General features: G+C 43.9%; 1 non-coding gene and 2 pseudogenes across 1 annotated transcript; 1 reads left to right on the forward strand and 2 right to left on the reverse strand.

Moving 5' to 3' along the window:
• Positions 1–638: 638 nt before the first annotated feature.
• On the reverse strand, positions 639–8,982 carry Znf726l-ps1 (zinc finger protein 726 like, pseudogene 1; annotated as a pseudogene).
• Positions 3,157–3,221, forward strand: LOC120100215 (U7 small nuclear RNA). The gene has a single exon (XR_005499995.1). It is a non-coding gene; the product is annotated as a U7 small nuclear RNA (small nuclear RNA).
• Positions 8,983–14,908: 5,926 nt separating the features above from the next.
• Positions 14,909–22,969, reverse strand: LOC108349511 (uncharacterized; annotated as a pseudogene).
• Between the last annotated feature and the right edge of the window lie 779 nt (positions 22,970–23,748).

Genomic DNA, 23,748 nt, shown 5'->3' on the forward strand with positions numbered 1-23,748 from the left:
CCACCCAACCCCCGCACTGGGAGCCCACACAAATGCGGACCTCCGAGACTATAGGAAACTAATTGGTCCACGGAGCTCAGATAATTTAAATTGATTGGCCTAGAAACTATGGAGTGGTACAAATTGATTGACTCGCACCGCACCGGCTCTTGATGCTAGAAAATGATTTGTTTGTGATGCGTGGGCTTTGTTGTAAAGCCTATAAAAGCTGTCCGGATTCTGCACTTGGGGTCCGCAGTCCTCTACCCCAACGTGGCGTACGACTGTGGACCCCAGTGCGCTTGGAATAAAAACCCTCTTGCTGACTGCATCGAATGTGGTTTCAGTGGTCTTTGGGGACCATCTTTGGTGGTGGTCCTTCAGGTCCAACAATGAACACATGCTTCCCCCACAGATTATAGCTTGGAAAACCATTCTCTTTCAGAACAAATGTATACACATAGAGGTCATTCCCACTTGTGGTGACCTCTGCCTCTGTGTTGCTAAGGAAATTGATAGCTTCATCTACAGAGACTCTAAGCAAAAAGAATACATTCAGTCACATACATAGCAATCCTGGTCTTTGTTCAAAGTGCTGTAAGGTTCGAGGTGAGTCTTAACTACCCAGAGATCCCCCCAAGTGAGACATGAGAGCGGAGTTCGATGCAAACACAAGAGGTTTATTTTCTGGCGTGTCAGTGTCGACCATCAATCAGCCCCTTGTGGCGAGTGACCAGAAGGCAACCCCAAATGGTTTAACAAGCAGTTTTTATACTTTTTAGGGGTACAGATTACATCAGCTAGGTTACAGTTTAAACTTATTGGCTAAGCATGTTGACCTTTGAATCTATTGGATAGCAAGCATACGAAATGCATTCCAACTCTATCTGGGACCAGAGGGTCATGTGACTATCAGTACATTCTGTGGTTTTTCAAGAATGTCCCTGCTCCACCGGAGGACTGTGGGTAGAGAATGGAACTTGGCCTAGCCTTGATCCAAGGCGGGAAGCTGGTGCTTGGCCTAATATTGATCTGAGGCAGTGGGTGTGAGGCTGGCAAAAGCCCCTAGGGTCCTTCACAGGAACCCTATAACCTACCTACTTCTACCAGGCCAAGCTTCTTAATAGCTCTTACACTTCAGTAAGAACTAGGGTTCTACAGTGCCTTACTGGCCACTTCTCAGCCATTTTTTCTTTTAAAAATAGAATGTTTCCACACAGAAGCCTTTCATTGTTACTGAATAGGATGCAAGTTAAAGTTTATGGTTGAGACCCTTTCTTTTCAATGTGTTATTCATTTCTCTGTGTGTATTCAGTGTATCCAATCCTCTGTGTTCTGGCTAATGTTTACATTACATTTCTATGTAAATAAATTCCCCTTTTCTAACAAAATCAATTACTGAAAATGTGTAATGTGCTGTCTTTTAAAGTCGGCCCACCAGTTCACTTGGCTGGTTTTCTCCTTTCCTAACTTTAATAATGATGGATAATAAGGACCCAAAGCAGCTGTGATAACCAGGTATGTAGCAGAGAGGAAAAGGACAGACCACTGTTAGCTTTCCTCTGTTGTACTCATGGCAAAGCCAAGTGGTAGATTCAAGGCGAGTCTGACTGCATCTCATCTCTTGGCATCTTGCCTGACTGCAGGCATAATGTTATTGTGCCCTGTTTAAAGATTATCCTTGTATCATTCAAACGCTGGTTTCTGTGACCTCATATCTGGTTGCATCATCATTCTAAGAATCCCCTGTCCCAATGTTCTGTAAACACTGCTCTCCAATTATTCCATGGTCAGTCAATAAAGCTAGCTGATGAGCCAATGAGTGAGTAAGCAAGGAAGAGAACAGGTATGACTTGCTCCCGGCCATGGAGGTTGGCTGCGGAGAAAGAGGGATTGGCCACCAGGAGAAGATCCAGGAGAGACCATGGAAAAACACCTGGAGCAGAGAAAGCCAGAAGAATAATGAAATGCAAGTATCTCAGGAATTTTGGTGCAGAGGCAGCCAAATTGATTTAGAGAATTAGAATAGATTAACTGTTCAGCTATTGTGCCTCAAAAGCTTGATTAAATAAATCTTAAAGTCTCTGTCTCATTCATTTGGGAGCTAGCCAGGATTTTAAAAAACTATCATTTATAACAATGATTTAAGAACCCTCTCTTCCCTGATGTTACACTGATGCAGAGTTCTGGGAGACTTCTCGCTTGTTCACTCATGATAGCTTCCCAGGAAGATGTTGTCATTCTGTGATTTTTATGACAGCCTGAATCATGTTCTATAATTTATGGCTAAAACAGGACAGTTTGAGTATTTCCAAATTGAAGTTTTTTAAACGGTATTAATTTGGGCAGAATTTAATAATGAATAATGTGCTTTATTCAAGTTTCCTCCACATTCATTTACCTCAAATTAAGTCCTGCCAGATTCCGGAGTTCGAGGTCACCCTGGACCAGAGTCAGTTTAGGGCCAGGCCCAGACATGGTGTGAATGGTAATCTCAGGATGGGATCTCACCCATCTGTATTTACAAAAGCAGGCAGATCTCTAAATTCATTTGCAATGCTAAAAAATAAAAATAAAAAAAGAATGTGCTTGCTGTCCTTTTCTAAACATCGGGGAGCTGAGTTTCAGGGATGCTGATTCATGGTATAATCAAAAGGAACCTAAGGTGAATAGTGGAATTGATATGTAAATAGAAGACTGGGCTTTTGACCTGCAAGGGATTTGCTATCCAAAGAGATTTAGAATTATTTCTTTCTTTCCTTTTTATTAGGTATTTTTAAAATTACATTTAGAATGTTATCCCCTTTCCTGGTTTCCCTTCCATAAGTACCCTATTCCATCCTCCCTCCCCCTTCTTCTACCAGGGTGTTCACCTTCCCCAAACACCCCCCTTCCTGCCTCCCTGCCCTAACATTCCCCTACACTGGGGGTGGGGGGCGTCCAGCCTTGGCAGCACCAAGAGCTTCTCCTCCCAGTGGTGCCCAACAAGGCCTCTGCTACATATGTAGCTGGAGCCATGGGTCTCTCCACGTGTACTCTCTGGATGGTGGTTTAGTGCCTGAGAGCTCTGACTGGATGGTGGTGTTGTTCTTATGGGGTTGCAAACCCCTTCAGCTCTTTTAATCCTTTCTCTAACTCCTCCAAGAATTCTTTTCTAGCAAAAGAGAGCTGCTTGGAGAGTGAACACAGATCTTTTAGAAGTTTTTTCTAGCAGGATTTCTGACTTTGATCAGAAAACCCAAAGTTAGAGAGCTTTGAGAATTTGTCTATCACAAGAAAGCTGAAGAGAGCTCTCTAGGGGCAGCCATGTAAGAGAGCTGTGTACAAGAGAGCTGTCTCCAGGGGGAGCTGTGTAGAAGAGAACTGTCTCCAGGGAGAGCTGTCTCCAGGGGGAACTGTCTCCAGGGGGAGCTGTGTAGAAGAGAGCTGTCTCCAGGAGGAGCTGTCTCTAGGGGGAGCTGTCTCCGAAGGGGGTGAGAGTGGGGAGGAGCTGTCTATAACAGGGAGCTTTCTGGAGCACAGTGTTGTCCTGTCCAGAAAGCTGTCTCAAGCAAACTACAAAGCAAAGAGCTATCTACATAGATAGCTATCTGGAGCAGAACAGAGGTTCTCAGCTTATGCCCACAACTTGACTAAAAGTCATTTGTTTTGCTGCTCCTGAACACCCATTCCTCAAAACCCCAAGGAAATGTATCACCCAATTAACTAATTACTTACAGCCTTTGGAATGAGCATTAAATTCAAGCAGAAAATAATTAATTGGTCACTCCCATAACTCTGCTGCCACTATTCTCCACGGGCACACCTTGCCATGTCATTTATTTTACTCCCTGGGTTCAAGGCTGGGTAAGACAACTGTTACTCCTGTCCACTATGAACACTAGCTGATAGAGAGGAATCTTCTACCTTTCTACCACCTAATTTTAACAGCTACCATTCTTAAAATTAGAATTCTACTTTTACTTTAGAATTGGTAAATTAAACAAGTTATGTGAGAAATCATAGTGTTATTAAAGCCAATCAAGTGTACAGATAACCATGTACAGTGTCACACCTCAGAAAAAGCTCAGGAAAACAGCAAGGGAACCTAGGATTTTACAAGTAAAAATATCTATACTCATATCAGAGATGTACACAGAGGTATTACATTATCTTTCTTTTTCTTTTTTTTACTGTGGTCTTCTAAGCAGAGAGTGCAGGACCCTTCAATCTGTGAAACACTGTGTAAGACTTTCTCAGAAAAGACCATTTGTATACTTCTCGATCCTCTCCCAGTAAGGAAGACCTGCTCCCACCTTTGTCAGAAGATGGAAGACACAAATTACTTGCCTGAAGAGACTCCAAGTGGGATGAGCATAATGTTAGGATAACCTGACCAAGCCCAAGTCACTTCATTCCCCACTTCTTTTAGTTATTCAAATCTGAATTTTATGAAAGGCCAGGGACTAAGCCTGTGGTTTCATTTTTCCCCGAGGCTATCAATTGACAAGTCTAATAACCAGTTAATTAAGCAGGACCTGGTCATTAGAAGTAGCACTTAGTTAGTAAACCTTCAAGTAAGAGACAAGTCCTAATGTACTGCTGTGGCCTGCTGTATGGAAAATGATGGTGGCTAATTTTATGTCAGCATCATGCAGGTTACTCATTTGGGATGGGAACCCCAATTGAGAAAATGCTCCAATAAGATCCAGCTATAGGCAACCTGTAAGGCAATGTTACCAACTTTCCTAATATTATGAACTTTTAATATAATTCTTCATGTTGTGGTGACCTAACAACCACAAAAATATTTTTGTGGCTCCTTTATAATTGTACTTTTGCTGTTATAAATCACAATGGCAATATCTGATATGCCTGATGGTCTTAGGGAACTCCTGTATAAAGAGCTATTCAACCCCGGAAATAGTTGCCACAGGTCTAAAACCACTGCTACAGGACATTTTCTAAACTAGTAATCGGTATGGGAGGAACCAGTTTATTCAAGTGGGCTCACCCATAACCTGCTACTCCTTGTTGCTCTAAACCTGGGCAGCCCTAAAGAGCAAACAAGTAAACTGCACCTCTCTATGGTGTCTGTACCATCAGCTCCTGCCATCAGGTTGGTCTGTTTAGATCCTTGTCATGACTCCCTTCCCAAATTGCTTTGGCCATGGTGGCTTATCAAAACAATGACAACCCTAAGTAAAACAGAAGCATGATGGCCAATATTGCTGAGTCCACAGGGAAGAAGAGTCATAGTGACCTCTATCACCAAGCACCATGCTGAATACCTCAAGCTTCTGGCCTCCAGAGTTGCAAAGGGAATGGACAAAAGAACAGGTTCCATCTTCTCTGAAAGGTGATTCCAAGAGGTTGGTCATGCTGGACTTTCACAGCCCAGGGTTCTTTCTCCCCTGGCAGTGCTCTGCTCTTAGCTGTACATGGTAGATTCACTGGAGGAAAACTGCTGCTTGATGGTTAAATGAGTGTCCAGAGTTTAGCCTTCTGTGCTGACTGGTCTCTTGGCTGGTTCTGTCTTATGTTACTTAAAACTTTTCTTGGGACTTCTAACAAATTTTAATGTCAGGGAAATGTCATAGCCAATTGAACTATGATATAAATCCAATAGCACTAGGCTGGCGGGTTAGTTAGACATGGGGTTCCCCTCGTTACAGCATCCTAATATGTTACAAATAGAGATATTGAAGGCAGGATAATTAGTATTTGCTTCTCTGAGGCTTGAGAAATTTAGAATATGGGTAGACTTCTCCATTGGAGAAGTGAATCCATCTCATGGTTATGGGGGACATGCGGAAGTATTCATCTTATATACACAAACACACACACAGAGTTACATGCATACATATGTATATATACATATACACAAACTTACAGGGGAGGTTTTCATGATATGGCCTAGAAGCTAAGAGAGACAGGAGTAGCAGATGTCCAATGCTTACCCTAGAATGTGGCCAGCCCGCAATTTACTCTGATAAGGGAAATGGTGTTTCTTGAGCTTGGGGATGTCCCACCATGCAAAGGTACTATAAATATATTACTTTCACCTCTACTTCACAAACCTGCTTTTGAAAAATAAATTTTTCAAAATATTTAATCATTTATAAATTAATAACTGCTAACTTTTAGGTTTTAATTGCCCGGATATAACTGTATATACAAATTAATAAACTCAAGTGTGGCATCACTTTTTAGCATCTATATCAAAGTAAAGTAAGAACTGCATCTACAATGTTTCATTATTAACATCACAAACACACTAATCAAATACATCCTTTCTTCTGTGTGAGTGCATAGGGCTTGGTTATTGTCAATATGCTGCCAAGTTCTATGACATGGCAGTTGGAGTCATATGAAGAACACTTTAGAATTTAAAGGAAATGAGAGATTCTTCATTCTGAAACCAAATATGACTACCAATGTTCTTTTCCTGGGGAGGCAAACACCAATGCCCATCCAGCTTAGATTAGATACAATGTAGATCTCACTAAGTCCAACTTGTGAGGAATGTAAGTTTATGGAGTTTTTCACAAACCCAGAGATTTCAAGAGCATAGGTGACCCCCTTGGGGAAAACAACCGAAACTTTACCACAGCCCACAGATCAGATTCCAGGCACCCAAAGGTCCAAGTTACTGCATGGCAACAGTTTCAAGAAATATATACAGTTACAGAGGAAAGAAACTCAGCAACCCCTGCAATATTCAAGCACATTGTTGAACACACTGGTGGGGAGGTTACAGCAAAGTCTCTACTGCTCTCTGATGATATTCTTAGCCTTTGTGCCAGTGGAAGTAAGATGTTTGTATTGACATTCTAAAATAATTCACTTGATAGTCTTCACTGTGGATTCTTTTGAATTGGATAAAATCTGAATTGTTAGCAAACGTTTTACTATATTCCACACACTCATGGAGTTTGTAGTCATTAGAATGATTTTTGCCTTAGTCAGTCAATTAGGGTTCCTATTGCTTCTAAGAAACACTACTACCAAAGGAAGTTAGGTAGGAAAGGGTTTGGATTTCACCACCACACTGTAGTCCATTATTTAAGGAATTCAAGACAGGAACTCACATAGGGCTGGAAACTTAAAGAGGATGCAGAGGCCATGGAGGGATGCTTGTTCCCTATGGATTGTTCAGCCTGCTTTCTTATACAATACAGGGCTACCAGCACAGAAATGGCCCCACCAAAAATGGGCTGGGTCCTTGAATCAGTCACTAATTAAGAAAACAATTAAAGCTGGATTTTATGGAGGCATTTACTCAGTTGAAGTTCTGTCCTTAGAAACAGCTCTAGTTTGTGTGTCAAGCTGACTGGGCAGCACAGATATTTTAAGAACTTAAGAAGTATAAACATTTTAAAAATTCATAGGACTTCACTGCAGTATCTACAACTATCATGTGTTGAGTAAGGCTATGGAGATTAACTAGGCTTTATCACACTTCCCTCATGTCTAAGTTAGGGTTTTACTCCTGTGAACAGACACCATGACTAAAGGGACTCTTTTAAAAATAACATTTATGGGCTGGAGAGATGGCTCAGTGGTTAAGAGCACTGACTGCTCTTACAGAGGTCCTGAGTTCAAATCCCAGCAACCACATGGTGGCTCACAACCATCTGTAATGAGATCTGATGCCCTCTTCTGGTGTGTCTGAGGACAGCTACAGTGTACTAAAAGTATAACAAATAAATAAATAAATAAATAAATAAATAAATAAATAAATAAATACATCCTAAAAATTAATTTAAAAAAATAACATTTATTTGGGGTTTGCTTACAAATTAAGTGATTTAGTCCACTATTGTTAAGGCAGGAGCATGGCATCATCCAAGCTGTCATGGTGCAGGAAGAGTGGAGAGTTCTACATCTTCATCTGAAGGCTGCTAGAAGATTCGCTTCCAGACAGCTAGGACACGGGTATTAAAGCCTACACCCAACAAGGCCACACCTTCTAACAGTGCCACCCCCTGGGCCAAGCACATACAAACCACCGTGCCACATCTACCATTCTTCACACTGGTAGAATTTCTCTCTTGTATGCATGTCCTTGTGTCTCAAAAGGGATGAGTTATATTTAAAGGCTTGGGGGACATTCTTCACACTTGTATGGTCTCTCTCCAGTATAAACTTTTTCATGATTCCTCAGATTTGCAGAACAGGCAAACTTTTTGTCATATTTTTCACACTTGTAGGGATTATATCCTGAATGGATCACTTGATGTCCTCTTAAGTCTCAAGGAATTGGAAAACGATCTGCCACATTTTTCACACTTACAGGGATTAGTATTGGAATGGATGTTTTAATGTTTCCTAAGGGATGAGGATGAGCTACGAAATCTGCTACTTGCTTCACACATATAGGAATTGTCTTTAGGATGGTTATTTTTATGTTGATTAAGGGACGTATATACAGAAAAACATTTGCCACAATCTTTACATTTGTAAGGTTTCTCTCCAATATGAACTCTCTTGTGTGTTCTAAGGGCTGAGTGATGATGAAAGGCTTTGTGATATTCTCCACACTTGAAGGGTTTCTTCCCACAATGAATTCTTTGATGGTGCTTAAGGAATGAAGGATCAATAAAAGCTTTTCCACAGTCTTCACATTTGTCAGGTTTCTCTCTCGAATGAATTCTCTGATGTTCCTTTAACATTGAAGGATAGTAAAATGATCTGTCACATTCTTCACACAAGTTTTTTTCATCAGTATGGTTTTTCTGGTGTATAATCAGTGATGAGAGACTACTAAAGGCCTTGTGACACTCGATACACTTGTAAGGTTTGTCTCAAGTATGAAGTCTCTGGTTTATCGAAAGTGTTGAGCAAGAACTAAAGGGGCTTACCACATTCTTTACACTTACAGGTTTTCTCCCCTGTATCAATTCTTGGGCATTGACCAAGGAGTGATTTACACTGAGTTGCATTGCTGTAATAGTCAGGATCACTGAGTGCTCTTCCTGTTGAGCCAAAGTTGAGATCTGAGCAAAAGTTAAGTAATGTTCTTTATACTTATATGGCTTAAGTTTTTAAAATGAAGACAGTAACTCATATGTATTTATCCATAAATAAAAGTCTGCAGTATAGTTCAATACCTATAGGAACTGAGCATAATTCACAAATACAGTAGGTGGAAGTAATCTATTTAAACCATAACCAAATAGAACATAGAAATAATGTCATATAATTTAAAGTTAAAGACTTAAGTTTTAAGGGCAGTATACTAATAGGAATAAGCCCATTTAGCAATTATATGACCAGTGATCTTAAATCTTAAAACAGAGAAGCCAGGAAAAATAAAAAGTTTATTGTGATTGTGAGGTTGGAGAAACAGAATTTTTATAGTAGGCATGGGGTTTTTATTTGATAAAGAAAAATATATTGTATAACAAGTAGACTGTCCATACCAAGACTGAATAGTATAGCCTAAAGATTTGGGACAATATTTTATGTTTTATATGGTGACTAGAAAGTACATACCTGAGAGATATCAAGGCATAATAATGAAAGGTACGTCACCCACGAGTACCAGAAACTGGCAGAGGTAACATATGTGTCAAATACCAAAAGCACATATTTTTTGTTTGGTTGCTTGGTTTGTGTTATTTGAAACGCAGTTTCTCTGTGTACCCCTGGCTGTCCTGAAGATTGCTATGTATATGAGGCTGGCCTTGACTTCAGTTGCTTCTGCCTCTCAAATTCTGGGGTTAATACAGTGGGCCACCAGGCTTGGCAATGAAATGAATTTTTTTAAACACTTACATGTGAATATAATGTTGCTTTCTTCAGACACACTAAACGATGGCATGGCACCCCATTACAGATGGCTGTGAGCCACCATGTGGTTGCTGGGAATTGAACTCAGTACCTCTGGAAGAGCAGCTAGTGAGCCTAAACACTGAGCTATCTCTCCAGTCCTGAGAAAGGATGCATTCCTAAGATTAATTTACAAGATTAAATAATCACTGAGCACTGAGTGGAGAGAGGCAATGAACAAGGCATGAAAATGGAAGACCTCTATTTACCCATGAAGGGAAAATTCACAGAAGCAAAGTTTACAGATATGTTTATCTTACACTCTCCTTAAATGTTCTATCAATGTATTTTACCCATCCACCAAAATATATAAGGTGAGCATTCTAAGTGCTGATAGGCAGTACACACTTAGAAACAATAATACAGACGATCAAATGACAAAGTAAAAAAATCTTGAATCCACAAAATTCTGAAAGCTATTAAACACACATTCCTAGTGGCATAGTTTAATCTTTGAATTATATATCCACAAAAGGCATGCATTTTAAATCCTCATTATTGAGTATGTGATAGGAAAACATTTTAAAAAATTTTCCTACTTCACAAGAAGTCTTGGGATGAGTTTCATTAGCACACATGTAAGTGATTTGAGACACGTAAGTATGATGTTAGTCCCTTACAATGACATCATACCCAGGTCTGCAGAAAGGCATGCAAACTTTCAGTTGTGTGCAAAGAGTGCAAAGACTGTTACTACTCACTGTGACTCCATGTGTCCTGAGTTTTATCCAACAGTTCACCCAAGCTAAGCAATACTGCTGAGAAAATGTCAGGCAGCCTCCAAACCTGGACCTTTAGAAGATTCACTATTTAAATTGTTTGAATAGACAGAATGAAAACTTTTGAAATTTTAGGTCACTAGCCTGCCTCTGGTATGATACAATTGTGGGTTCGGATTTTAAAGTCAATTAAATCAGGGACAATGGGTACTGGAGTGATCAATCTGCTAACACCAAAACGCAACATAGTACTTCTGGTCCTCCAAGGACCAGAACAAGGAGTTATTTTTTTGTCTGGTCAAGATTCTAGTAAGTGGAAAGATTCCTCACACAAAACCCTGACCTGAGTCTCTTTCTAATTTTTTTAAAAGGTTATTTATTTTAAATATGTGAGTACACTGTTGCTGTCTTCAGACACACCAGAAGAGGGCATCAGATCCCATTACGGATGGTTGTGAACTATCATGTGGTTGCTGGGAATTGAACTCAGGACCTCTGGAAGAGCAGTCAGAGCTCTTAACCACTAAGCCATTTCTCCAGGCCACCTGAGTCTCTTTCTAACAGTAAAAATGTTGAGTAAAGAAGTCATAGGGCTGGAGAGATGGCTCAGTGGTTAAGAGCACCCGACTGCTCTTCCAGAGGTCCTGAGTTCAATTCCCAGCAACCACATGGTGGCTCACAACCATCTGTAAAGAGATCTGATGCCCTCTTCTGGTGTATCTGAAGATAGCTACAGTGTACTTATATATAATAAATGAATAAATCTTAAAAAAAAAAAAAGAAGTCATGGATAACAATTTTCGGTTAAATCGTCGTGGTAAATCATGTCTGTGGATGCTAAATGAATGAATAATCAATGTAACGGAGGCTGTCTCAGCTATTAACCTGTGCCTTAGTGTTTGCTTCTCAGGGCCACTGTCTGAGCACACTTTGGAATTAAGGCAACTGGAACCTGTAGAGTTCCTCTGTCCTCCTGTCTGTGCTCCAGGAGAGATGCCATCTTCTTGCCGAAGTTGCATTAGTGGTTCTCAGACACTTCATGTCTACTCCTCCACTCCTGCCCAGCACTAAGCTCCTCTTTATGGTCTTGTCAAAGGTCTATTATATTTATCTAGTAACTCCCAGCTACACTTGCCCACAGGGCTCCTTTTGGCTGATGGGATTGAGCTAACAAACTTACTAATCCATCCATACATAATAAGGGCAAAGTAGTGCCAAGATCACCTCCACTGCAAAACATAGGTTGCTCCAGGAGCCACCAGACAAGGGACTAATGCAGTGGGAAGAAGCAGGGACCCACTCATTCCAGGGGACTAGCCAACCAATAGGTCCAGGACTCAAGCTTACTGTGGACTAGGGTTGAAGTCAGTTTTTCTGTGGTGAGAGTCCTGTAGCTGCACTGCTTGTGGGAGACTGGAGATGAAAGTGAGGTTGGTGTGGAGGCATAGAGATGCAGCTCCCAGGCAGAGACAAGTAAGGGCTGGTGACAGGTGCAAGTAGGGGCTGGAATGCTGACCTTGAGAGGAAAATGTTTTTCTCACTTGGCCTTAAACTATGTTCTGCTGTATCCTGTTTCTGTGGAAGCGGTTCTCATGCTCTCTTGGTAATGACGAGTAGATTTTGATGATAAGAGGGGTGATTTGTTATGTGAATATTATGAGAAGCCTTTGTTTAGTCTTATTTCTTTGTTTACTCTTGCCTTAGTTGTTCCTGGTATCATAGGTATAACGATCTTATGGTATCTTGCCAAAATGGAAATTGAGGTAATGCATATTCATATCTATATAAGGATTAATAAAGCTTGCCACTGCGTGCAGTTGCTTCTGCCTTCGCTCTGCATCCCGTGTCCTGGTGGTGTGGGTCCGTACCTAGGACCCCAACGCACTAGACGTTGACAGGTTGGGGCCTTCATATTGGGTTAGCAAAACTCATTCCTTTGAGAGATGCATGTGAGTGTGTGTGTGTGTGTGTGTGTGTGTGTGTGTGTGTGTTTGGGAGTCCATTACCTTATGGCTGAAGCCAGCTTTTGTTTCTGTTCCAGCAAACCCAGATTCCCTTCCTTTCATCTACAGAACTTTCTGAGTTCCTCAGGTTTCTTGTTTTTATGTTTTCTTTTCTCTTTAAATGTGTCTTTTCGAGGAGACAGGGACTTATGTATGTAAAGCATAGACACTGATCCACTTATATTCCTGTCACATAGAATGAGTATCTTATCCTTAACACTGGAGTCTTTATAACAGGAAAACATACATGAGCTTCTGAGGTGCTCTGCCCACATCTGAAGACACAGAACACGTTATGCTTAGGTACATGACTAGGTTCAGTCTTACAGAGAAACAATGCCTTTTGAATATAGAGAATGATTTTATAAACCGTCATATGCTGATTTAGCTCACTGAACACCTGGTTCCAGAGATAGGCTACGCCCCACCCACTTCAAGCTCAAGCATACCCTGTGACAGGTAGGACAACAACAGGACAGCCCGGAGAAAGACACCATGCACTCAGGAACAGCTAAGAAGTGAACTGTTTCCTGTAGAGGCTGCTATGATTTACCTCATGGTAGAAAGCTGTGTAGTAGAATAAGAACAGCTAATGGAAAGCTTATCCTTAAAATGGATAGAAGAGACACAATGCTAAAGTCTCTTAATCATAACTCCAAGATCAGAGCTAAATTCTGATAGATACTATAACCATCAAATCATGACCAAATCATGCCTCACTTTGGTGTAGAGATCTTTCTGGCATTAGCCTTCTCCCAATCCCAGCAGATAAATGAGTCTTAGTCTGACCTCCATTAAGAGGCATTTTCCTGAGTCCCCTTTTATAATGGGGACACAACAAAATGAAGAGCCCTGGAAGTCACTCTCACAAGCACAGCTTGCTGCTGGGGAAACGCAAAGCAGAAGATACTTGAACCACCATAAACATCTGAGAGATGTCCTTCTCTGAAACCAAAGACAAGATGGAGAGACCTAAGATTTTCCTGACAACAACATCATGTTTCAAGGTATACGGAAAAGCCGTGCAATCTGTTGGAGCACTGCACCTCAACTTTGTGTCAACCTCCTCTTTCCTACCAACCTGGAAATACTGTTTTTACTGTTTGTCTTTTCACATGGGTGAACCCTTGTCTTTGCTCCAAAAATGTCACCAGCTGTGACTTAGAGACAGCAAGACCTGTTTGTAGGAAAGAAAATGAGATTGTTTAAGAGTTCATCTACTGGGAATTGATATGTCCCCTTTAAGTACAATTTCCAAAGAAAGAGAATTATTTCCTTAGAATGGTTTCTGACAGGATTACCAGAAAACATATAGGAATGTATAATGCCCAGATTCTGAGTTTCATTTAAAGGGAAAAAAACATTAAAACTGAATTGTTAAATTCTTTAATTAATAAGTGTGCTGCAATAATTTCTAGTAGTGAAAGATATATACTTCTAACACAGAAAAGTTAAACACACAAAGAGAAAACAATGAAGTGGTTCTTTGTTGGCGCCTACACCGACACAGTACCGAGAATCGGGCGAAAGCCTGTGGGACTAAAGAAACACACACACAGGTTATTCATGTCAAGCCAGGAGAGGAAGAGAGAGAGCGACTCCTGTAGCTTTATTCACCACTTATATACCCAAGTTCCCCAGGTAGAAAATATCTGGGAAGCACAGTGGGAAACCCTGGCTCCTGACTACCTGGCTCATGACTTTGGTAACAAAAGACAGACTACGAGACCTGAATTAATTAGGGAGAAATCCGAGAAGACCAGCCTAAATCTCAAGGACAAAGGCTGAGAAAGCAAAAGGCAGGAACGAATTGACCACCGCCCAGGTGTGGCCCAGGTGTGTCGGTTCCACAAGCATCAGCCGGGCTCAAAGCATTCCGTGATTATGTTCTTCCTGTGCCGTAAATTCATGGGAGATGCTTTTGTCCAACAATCTCAAGACTTTATGGCAGTCATCTTAACTGTGGCCATACAGTCACAAAGCGGCCAGGCCCAAATCCAATATAGCTCCCTACAGTTCTTAGCTCTAACAACCTGACTAATTTTTTTTAAAGATTATGAAACTCACGGTTGAAAAACAAATACTCCCATGAGTCCTATACTGTACAAAGTGAGGAAGTTACATGTTGATGGTGAGGTACTTATTCTCTATAGATTCAATGCTCATCCAGGAACAAAAAGTGACTGTAATTCTCCAAACATCAAGTCCCTATACAAATTCCACTGAGCAGGCTTCAGGCATTCCCGTTCTTCTCAAGAGAAATGAATGGCCACATCCCTGAATGACATCATTTCCTGAAATGAAGACAAATGAATAATATTGAAAGACCCCCGAAGGGAGCCCCCCACTCAAGTCTCGGGAAAGGCGCGCACCCAGTAGGACACAGACACCAACTTGCTGCAATCACACGAGGAAGCTTTATTGCAAGCAAGATGAAACGAGAGCTCAGGCCAGCATGCTGGGGTCGAGACTCATACACCACACAGGGAGTAGAGGAGTTCGACCCCGACCTGAATTTTCACAGAGCTTATAAAGGAAAAAACCACAAACCAGGGGGATCAGGAGGGAGGGAGGAGGGAAATTCCAAAACCATAGACTGCCCATACAGTTAGGTCATATGCTAGTCATGTGTAACACTAGGTAACACACCCAGGACTTTGTGACATTGTGATTAGGGGGTAGTGACATTTTACAGGGCCATTGGAACATTGTGGCCGGAGGCTATGGGTCATTGTGGCTGTTCCAGGAAACTTTTCATGTAAGAATGTTCCGGGAACCATTGTACAGCAAGGGAGGGGTGAAAAGTTCATGTTCTCACAGACTCTATACTTCTTCTTTTTGAGTAGCTAGGCCCCTACTTCTTCTTTTTGGGTAGCTAGGCGGCTTTTTATTAAATTTTCAATCCTTCATTCCCCACTTCTTCTTTTTGATCGGCTCTAATCTTAGAGCCATTGTTCATCCCATTGTAACTCTTGGTACTGTTGTCGCAGGACCAGTACCTGAACAGCACTCACTCTTTCTTTTATAAATGTCACCAGCCTATTGATTATACATGGCCCGAAAGTAAGTAGAAGCATGAGAATTATAATGGGCCCAACTAAAGTAGAGAGGAGAGTGGTTAACCATGGGGACTTATTAAACCAACTTTCAAACCATCCCTGTCTATCTTCTCTTTCTTTTTTTCGTATATCTAAGCGCTCTCTAAGTTTAGCCATCGAATCCTTGATTACTCCAGAATGATCAACATAAAAACAACATTCTTCTTTTAGAGCAGCACAGAGTCCCCCTTCTTTGAGGAATAATAAATCTAGTCCCCTTCTATTCTGTAGTACCACTTCAGACAGGGAGGTTAAAGACTCTTCTAGTTTAGTTATAGATTGTTCTATGGATCTAAGGTCAGTATCCATAGCTGCTCGTAATTCCTCATAATATTGGGGGGTCTGAATTAATGCAGCGGCCCCCGTACCAACTCCAGCCGCTATCCCCAGTCCCATGAGTACTGCAAAGGTCAAGGTGATAGGCTCTCTCTTCCAACGACCTCGGTGATCAAACTCATCTATAAAAGAGCTATCATCATGATATAGGAGCCTAGGAACGAGTTGAACCAAAATACAGTAATCTTTGGAAGTATTGAAAACAGAAGTTGATACACAAGGAGTGAGACCAGTGTTGCAGGCCCATGCTGTGTCTAGGGGGGGTACTAGATACTGATTACCTTCCGTAGGCTGGACGATCTGTGTTTGATTACAAAGGTGCTGTTTATCATGAGGTACCTGGCCTAAACAAAGTCCACTTCCTGAGACTGCTGTTAGAGTTAACTTTCTGTTTTCCCCCCAGGGGCATTGAGAGGAATCTGTTGTTTTGTTGTAACCCCTGGTCTGAGCAATACCTTCATAATATGGGGGGCTAGAGGCATAGCACAACCAACAAGACTGAGTAACGTTAGGATTGGTACGATTCAGGACCAGGAATGCCCCTTGTATTAAGCTAAACAGACGATTTTCAGTGTCCGGGGGTATGGGAGTATTTGAAGTGGAGGGAGGTTCTTTAGCTAGGACATTAGGACCTACAGGTTGGGCTGGGGGGCTACTAAGGCTTAAGCGAACCATGACTGACGATCCAGGCTTGTTATTATAGTTATTAAAAACTACCCCCCATCTCATGCCCCTCATCCATGCTTGGGTATCATAATTTTTACCAGCGTCTGTAAATTTGATCCGAATTCTATCTAAATCAGCAGAGCGACAGTCAGATCTTTTATATGGTTCCATTATGACATACCTCCCTGGCCCAGAGTTTTCAAAAGAAAAGGTAGCCCTGTCATGAGTATATTCGCTGTCCCATTTCCAGTCACCATCATTGGAAGAAACACAACTCCATTTAGCACAATAATGTGAGGCTGGCCCCCCACATACAGTCTGCTTATTATGCTCTGGGCAGCAGTAAAACCCATAGCTTTTTACTTGATTAGGGGGAATGGAAGTGGGGATAATCTGTTTGAGGCAGAAAGCTAGGTCAGGCCACCATGTCCCTGGCGGTGCTATTTTGGAAGTGGTGAATAAAACCTGATCCAGAGCAGGACCAAGAACCTGCCAGGTTAGAATTAAAGGCTGATGTGGGTTGTAATTTGGTAGGTAAACCTGACCTGAGTGAGGAGCAGCCTTAACTGAATCATCTGGTGGGTGCTCACGGTCAGGCCTGATGGTTTTGGCGTTGGGAACACGAGTAGTAGCGTGGTCTCGGTTTGCATCAGCAGTAGCAGCGACAGCAGTAGTAGCGGCGGCTTTTGCGGCGGCAGCAGTCTGGATGATTTCCGGTTTCGCTGGCGTTGGTTTCGGAGGCGTGGGTTTCGGAGGCGCAGGTTTCCTAGCTGGAGGATTCGCAGCTCCTATGTTTCCTGGCCATATTCCTGCATCTTGGCTCTTCACTTCTGCGGCACAGGCGAAGCTTAAGAGGATTATCAGTAGTTGTCACCATCCAGTTGTTGTCTTCATTTTGGCTGGGTGTCTTCTTGACGTGGGAAGCGTGTATCCAAGCAGCGATCCCATCCACCTTTACTGCCGTGGGGGTGGTCAGCAACACCAGATATGGTCCTTTCCACCGAGGCTCCAAGGTGCCAGCTCGATGTCGTCTGACTAAGACCGAATCTCCAACCTGGAACCTGTGGGGCACCTCTGAAGTTCCCGGTGCGTAGGCTTCTTTTATCTGGTCCCAGATCTGTGTTCTGATGACTTCCAGAGCCTTTAGATGAGTAAACAAAGCAGAGGATGAGGAAGAGTCGGCACTGGGATCCAATATCCCACTGGACTCAGTCAAGGGGGGCGGTCCCCCATGGAGAATTTCATAAGGAGTGAGGCCGAAACGTCCGGGCGTGTTTCGGACCCTAAGAAGCGCAAAGGGAAGGAGAGTCACCCAGTCTTTACCACCGGTCTCAATGGCTAATTTAGTTAGGGTCTCTTTTAGAGTTCTATTCATTCTTTCTACCTGTCCTGAACTCTGGGGTCTATATGCACAATGTAATTTCCAATCTGTCCCCAGTTGCGAGGCCAATCCCTGACTTACCTGGGCAACAAAAGCTGGCCCATTATCCGAGCCGATTACCTTGGGTACCCCAAACCGGGGTAAGATTTCTTCAAGAATCTTCTTGGCCACCACCTGAGCAGTTTCGGATTTTGTGGGGAAAGCCTCCACCCATCCTGAAAAGGTATCAACAAAGACTAATAGATATTTATTACCATATTTCCCTGGCTTTATTTCAGTAAAATCCACTTCCCAGTGGACTCCTGGTCGGTCTCCTCGTCTTCTTTTTCCAGGCTCTTGATAGGGCTTAGCGGCGTTAGTAAGTGCACAGGCCTGGCAAGAATCAACCACCTGCCTAATTGTTGAATTTAAATTTAACACATGGTATTTAGAAGCTTTGACAAGTTGTTTTAGTTTATCTGCCCCTAAATGAGTCAACTGGTGTAGTCTTTGAACATAACTTATTCCTTCTTTTGTTGGCAGGATCACTCGCCCATCCATAGTCCGCGCTACCCCATCAAAGCTGAATTCTTGAGCTTGTTTTCTGTGAACCATATTTTCTAGTATTTTAAAGTCATTGGCTGAATAAATGTAGTTAGAGTCATCAGTAACTGGAGTTTTTACTGGAGTCTGACTCTTTTCTGCTAATATTGTTACCTGCTGGGCCACCTGTTTTGCTACGAGGTCCGCCATTTGGTTTCCTTTTGTTATAGGATCTTCTCCTTTTTGGTGACCTGGACAGTGAATAATGGCCACCTTCTTTGGCAAATGTACTGCCTCTAAAAGGGCTAAAATCTCTTCTTTGTTTTTGATGTCTCTTCCTGCTGAAGTGAGTAGCCCCCTTTGCTTGTAGATGGCTCCATGTATATGGGCTGTAGCAAAGGCATACCGGCTGTCGGTATAAATGTTAATGGCCTTACCTTCTGCCAATCGCAAGGCCTGAGTCAAAGCCACGAGTTCGGCTTTTTGAGCTGAAGTTCCTTCTGGAAGACTACTTGCCCAGATTACCTGTTTTCCATCCACCACTGCCGCTCCCGCTCTCCTTTTTCCTTCCACCACAAAACTGCTACCATCTGTATAACAAGCAGGCACACCTGGCCATGGTCGATCAGTCAGGTCCTTTCTTGTTCCGGTTTCTTCCGCCAAGATGTCGGCACATTGATGTATTGGGGTGGAGTTATGTATCTCAGGGAGAAGAGTAGCAGGATTAAGAATGGCAGGGGGGGCGAAAGTCACTCGTTCATTCAGTAACAGGCTCTGATAGTGGGTCATCCGGGCGTTAGTCATCCACCGGTCCGGTGGCTGCCGCACGATACTCTCCAGAGCATGGGGAGCAATGACAGTCACATGCTGACCTAGGGTAAGCTTGTCAGCATCTTTAACAAGTAAGGCCACGGCAGCAATGGCTTTTAGGCAGGAGGGCCATCCGCTGGCGACCGGGTCCAACCTTTTTGACAAGTAGGCTACCGGGCGTTTCCAGGGCCCTAGAGCCTGAGTTAAGACCCCGCGGGCTACTCCAGCCCGTTCATCAACATATAAGGTGAAAGGCTTAGTCAAATCTGGCAAGGCCAGAGCAGGGGCTGCCAGTAGTGCAGCTTTTATGTCCTCAAAGGCTCTTTGGTGCTCCTCGGTCCAGGTGAATGGGACCTTTTCTTTTGTAAGAGGGTACAAAGGGGCTGCCAGTGTTGCGAACCCCGGTATCCAGAGTCTACAAAAGCCCGCCGTCCCCAGAAACTCACGTACTTGTCGCGGAGTGGTGGGGGTCGGGATCTGCATCACAGTTTTCTTTCGAGCTTCGGTGAGCCACCGCTTTCCTTCTCGGAGAGTGTATCCTAGGTAGGTCACCTCAGTGCGACACAGCTGAGCTTTTTTAGCAGACACCCGGTACCCCAACTCACCCAATTCATTTAGGAGCTTTTTGGTCCCCTCACGACACAGTTCTTGGGTTGAAGCAGCAAGCAGTAGGTCGTCTACGTACTGCAAGAGAGAAATCTGGGGGTTTTGGGCCCTGAAAGGCGCAAGGTCTCGATGGAGCGCCTCATCAAAGAGAGTAGGAGAATTTTTGAACCCTTGGGGCAGCCGTGTCCAGGTCAGCTGGCCAGTGTGTCCTCCTTCTGGATCTCTCCACTCAAAAGCAAATAGTGGCTGGCTGTTGGGATGCAACCGAAGGCAGAAAAAGGCATCCTTTAAGTCTAAGACAGTGTACCAAGTCCGCTCTGGTGGTAGGGAACTTAGTAAATTGTAAGGATTTGGAACCGTAGGGTGGATGTCCTGCACCCTTTTGTTAACTTCTCTTAAATCCTGTACTGGTCGATAATCATTAGTCCCAGGCTTGCGTACAGGCAGGAGAGGAGTGTTCCAAGGAGATTGGCAAGGCACTAGAATCCCTAGTTGTAACAGTCTCTGAATATGTGGCCGGATGCCTTCTTTAGCTTCCCTACTCATAGGGTATTGTTTGACTGAGACTGGGGAGGCATCAGCTTTTAATTCTACTACTACTGGCGGTACTTGCTTGGCTAACCCCATCCCTGCCTGCTCCGCCCAGACTTCGGAAAAAGCAGACAGCCACTCGGGGGCTAGTAACTGTTTGGGATTCTGCTCATGGAGGCGGTATTCTTCTTCTAAACTTAAAACCAAACATGCAACTGGGGCCTCTTCCCAGGTTACTTTTGGCCCTTTTGAGGTGAACTGTACTTGAGCCTTAAGTTTGGTTAATAAATCTCTTCCCAACAGGGGCATGGGGCATTCAGGAATCACAAGAAAAGAATGAGTCACTTGGCTTTTTCCTACATCTAAAACTCGTTTAGTGGTCCAGGGGTAAAGTTTACTACCAGTGGCTCCCATCACCATAGTCTTCTTTTGCCCCAATTGTCCCAGTGGCTTGGTCAAAACTGAATGTTCTGCTCCTGTGTCTACCAAGAAATCAACAGGAGTCCCCTCCACAGAAAGAGTTACCCTAGGCTCGGGGAGGGGAGTCGAGCCCCGACTCCCCTAGTTCTCTTCAAAGGCCAGTACCTTGGGTCCTCTTTGTTTCTTTTTAGGACAGTTTCTGGCCCAATGTCCTCTTTCTTTGCAGTATGCACATTGATCATTTTCGAGCTGCAGTCTTTTTCCTCCCGAAGGTCTTCTTGCTCCGTTGCCCAGGTACCCTGACTGTCCCTTCTCTATCCTTCTGTCACCTACTACTGCGGCCAAAATCTTAGTTAAGTTCCTCTCCTGCCGGCGATCACGCCGGTTCTCTCTCTCTTCTGCCTCTTTCTTCTCTCTTTCTTGTTTCTCTTCCTCTGTTTCCCTCTTATGATACACCTTCTCTGCTTCTTTTACTAGATCTCGCAAAGTGTAGTCCTGGAGCCCCTCTAACCTCTGCAGCTTTCTTTTAATGTCCGAGGCAGACTGCCCAATGAAAGCCATGGCTACAGCCGCTTGCTGTCCCTCCGAGGAGGGGTCAAACGGTGTATATCTCCTATAGGCTTCCATCAATCGCTCTAAGAAAACAGAGGGCGGCTCTGCTGGTCCCTGAAGAACTTCTCTTACCTTAGCCAAATTAGTGGGTCGCCGAGCGGCCCCTTTGAGCCCCGCCACTAGAGTCCGGCGGTATACTGTGAGACGCTCCCTACCTTCCGCAGTGTTGAAGTCCCAGGCTGGGCGGGTCAAGGGGAAGGTTTCATCTATAAGATTGGGGAGATTAGTGGGGGTCCCATCTGGTCCGGGGACATTCTTTCTGGCTTCCAACAGGATCCTCTCCTTCTCTTTCTGTGGTGAAGAGGGCCTGCAGGAGTTGCTGGCAATCATCCCAAGTGGGCTGATGGGAAAACATAAGGGACTCAAGAAGCCCAGTCAAGCCCGAGGGATTTTCTGAAAAAGAAGGGTGATTAGTTTTCCAGTTGTATAGATCAGCTGAAGAGAAAGGCCAGTACTGCAAAGGGACAAGTTCATCGGGGCCTGGCGGAGGGCCACCAACATAGGCACGGAGGGGCAGGGCAACAGTGAAATCCCCTTCTGGGCTGCGGCCTCTCCGGCTCCGTGTCCCCGCCGCAGGCCCCCCCACCCCGTCCCTCTCGGCAGGTGCCGGGGCCGGGGGTGCAGATGGTCGCGGCAGAGGATAAGGGGGGGGCTGTGGCTCCGTCCACAAAGGGTCCTCGATCTCAGGGTAGATCTTTGGAGGTTCCGAAGGGTCTGCCAACGGTTGGGTCTGCTTAGGTTTAGCTGCCGCAACCGCCACTGTCACTCCAGACCCCGTGATCCAGGGCTTAACCCAAGGTGGGGGATCCTGGACTAGGTCCTGCCAGACGATGATATAGGGGATCTGGTCGGGATGTCCTCCTACTTCCTGAAAGACAATGCGCTTAACAGCGAGAACAAGAGACAGGTTAAAGGCTCCCTCTGGTGGCCATCCTACCTTAAAGGTTGGCCATTCGGATGAACAAAAAGTCTGCCAGGGTCCCTTCTTAACGTCTACTGAAAAATTGTGAGCTCTAGTCCTTACTTCAGTCCAGTGATCCAGAGTCAAAGTCAAAGGAGTCGTTACTTTCTGTCCCATGTCGAGCTCGACAACACACACCACACACACGAGCACAAACAAAAGAGAAAAAAGAAAACAAAACCGACGTCGACTTCGTGTCGACCAGAGGCACTGAAACTGATCGGCAGGTTGCAGACCTTGCCTAACAAACCGGTCGTCAAGGAGTAAAGTCTCCTCTGGACCTATCAGACGGGGTTCACCAGGCGTCCCTGGTCCCCCCTTGTGTCCTCCTGGGACGTCTCCCAGGGCGAACGGACGGTGGATACCTGGACACGTCTATCCCTATCCACCCCGCTCTCCTTCCTGGAGCGCGGTCTCACTGAGCGTCCGCAAAACCGAAACAGCGATCGCACCAGATTCCCAGACAGAACATAGACATGGACACAGACACAGCGCTGAGATAAAACAGAGAATCTTACCTCCAAGTGGGTCTAGGACCCCTGGGTGGTCGCGCAGATCCCGGACGAGCCCCCAAATGAAAGACCCCCGAAGGGAGCCCCCCACTCAAGTCTCGGGAAAGGCGCGCACCCAGTAGGACACAGACACCAACTTGCTGCAATCACACGAGGAAGCTTTATTGCAAGCAAGATGAAACGAGAGCTCAGGCCAGCATGCTGGGGTCGAGACTCATACACCACACAGGGAGTAGAGGAGTTCGACCCCGACCTGAATTTTCACAGAGCTTATAAAGGAAAAAACCACAAACCAGGGGGATCAGGAGGGAGGGAGGAGGGAAATTCCAAAACCATAGACTGCCCATACAGTTAGGTCATATGTTAGTCATGTGTAACACTAGGTAACACACCCAGGACTTTGTGACATTGTGATTAGGGGGTAGTGACATTTTACAGGGCCATTGGAACATTGTGGCCGGAGGCTATGGGTCATTGTGGCTGTTCCAGGAAACTTTTCATGTAAGAATGTTCCGGGAACCATTGTACAGCAAGGGAGGGGTGAAAAGTTCATGTTCTCACAGACTCTATACTTCTTCTTTTTGAGTAGCTAGGCCCCTACTTCTTCTTTTTGGGTAGCTAGGCGGCTTTTTATTAAATTTTCAATCCTTCAATATTACAATTTAAATTAATTAAAATCACTAAAATTATTTAAATACTAAAACCAACTCTGCTGGATAGTTCTCCAATCACCTTGATAGTGAAAAGAGAATTATACGAATTCTAGGTTTGGAGATACA

This window comes from Rattus norvegicus, chromosome 1, assembly GCF_036323735.1.
Source record: "Rattus norvegicus strain BN/NHsdMcwi chromosome 1, GRCr8, whole genome shotgun sequence".
NCBI classification, from domain to species: domain Eukaryota; kingdom Metazoa; phylum Chordata; class Mammalia; order Rodentia; family Muridae; genus Rattus; species Rattus norvegicus.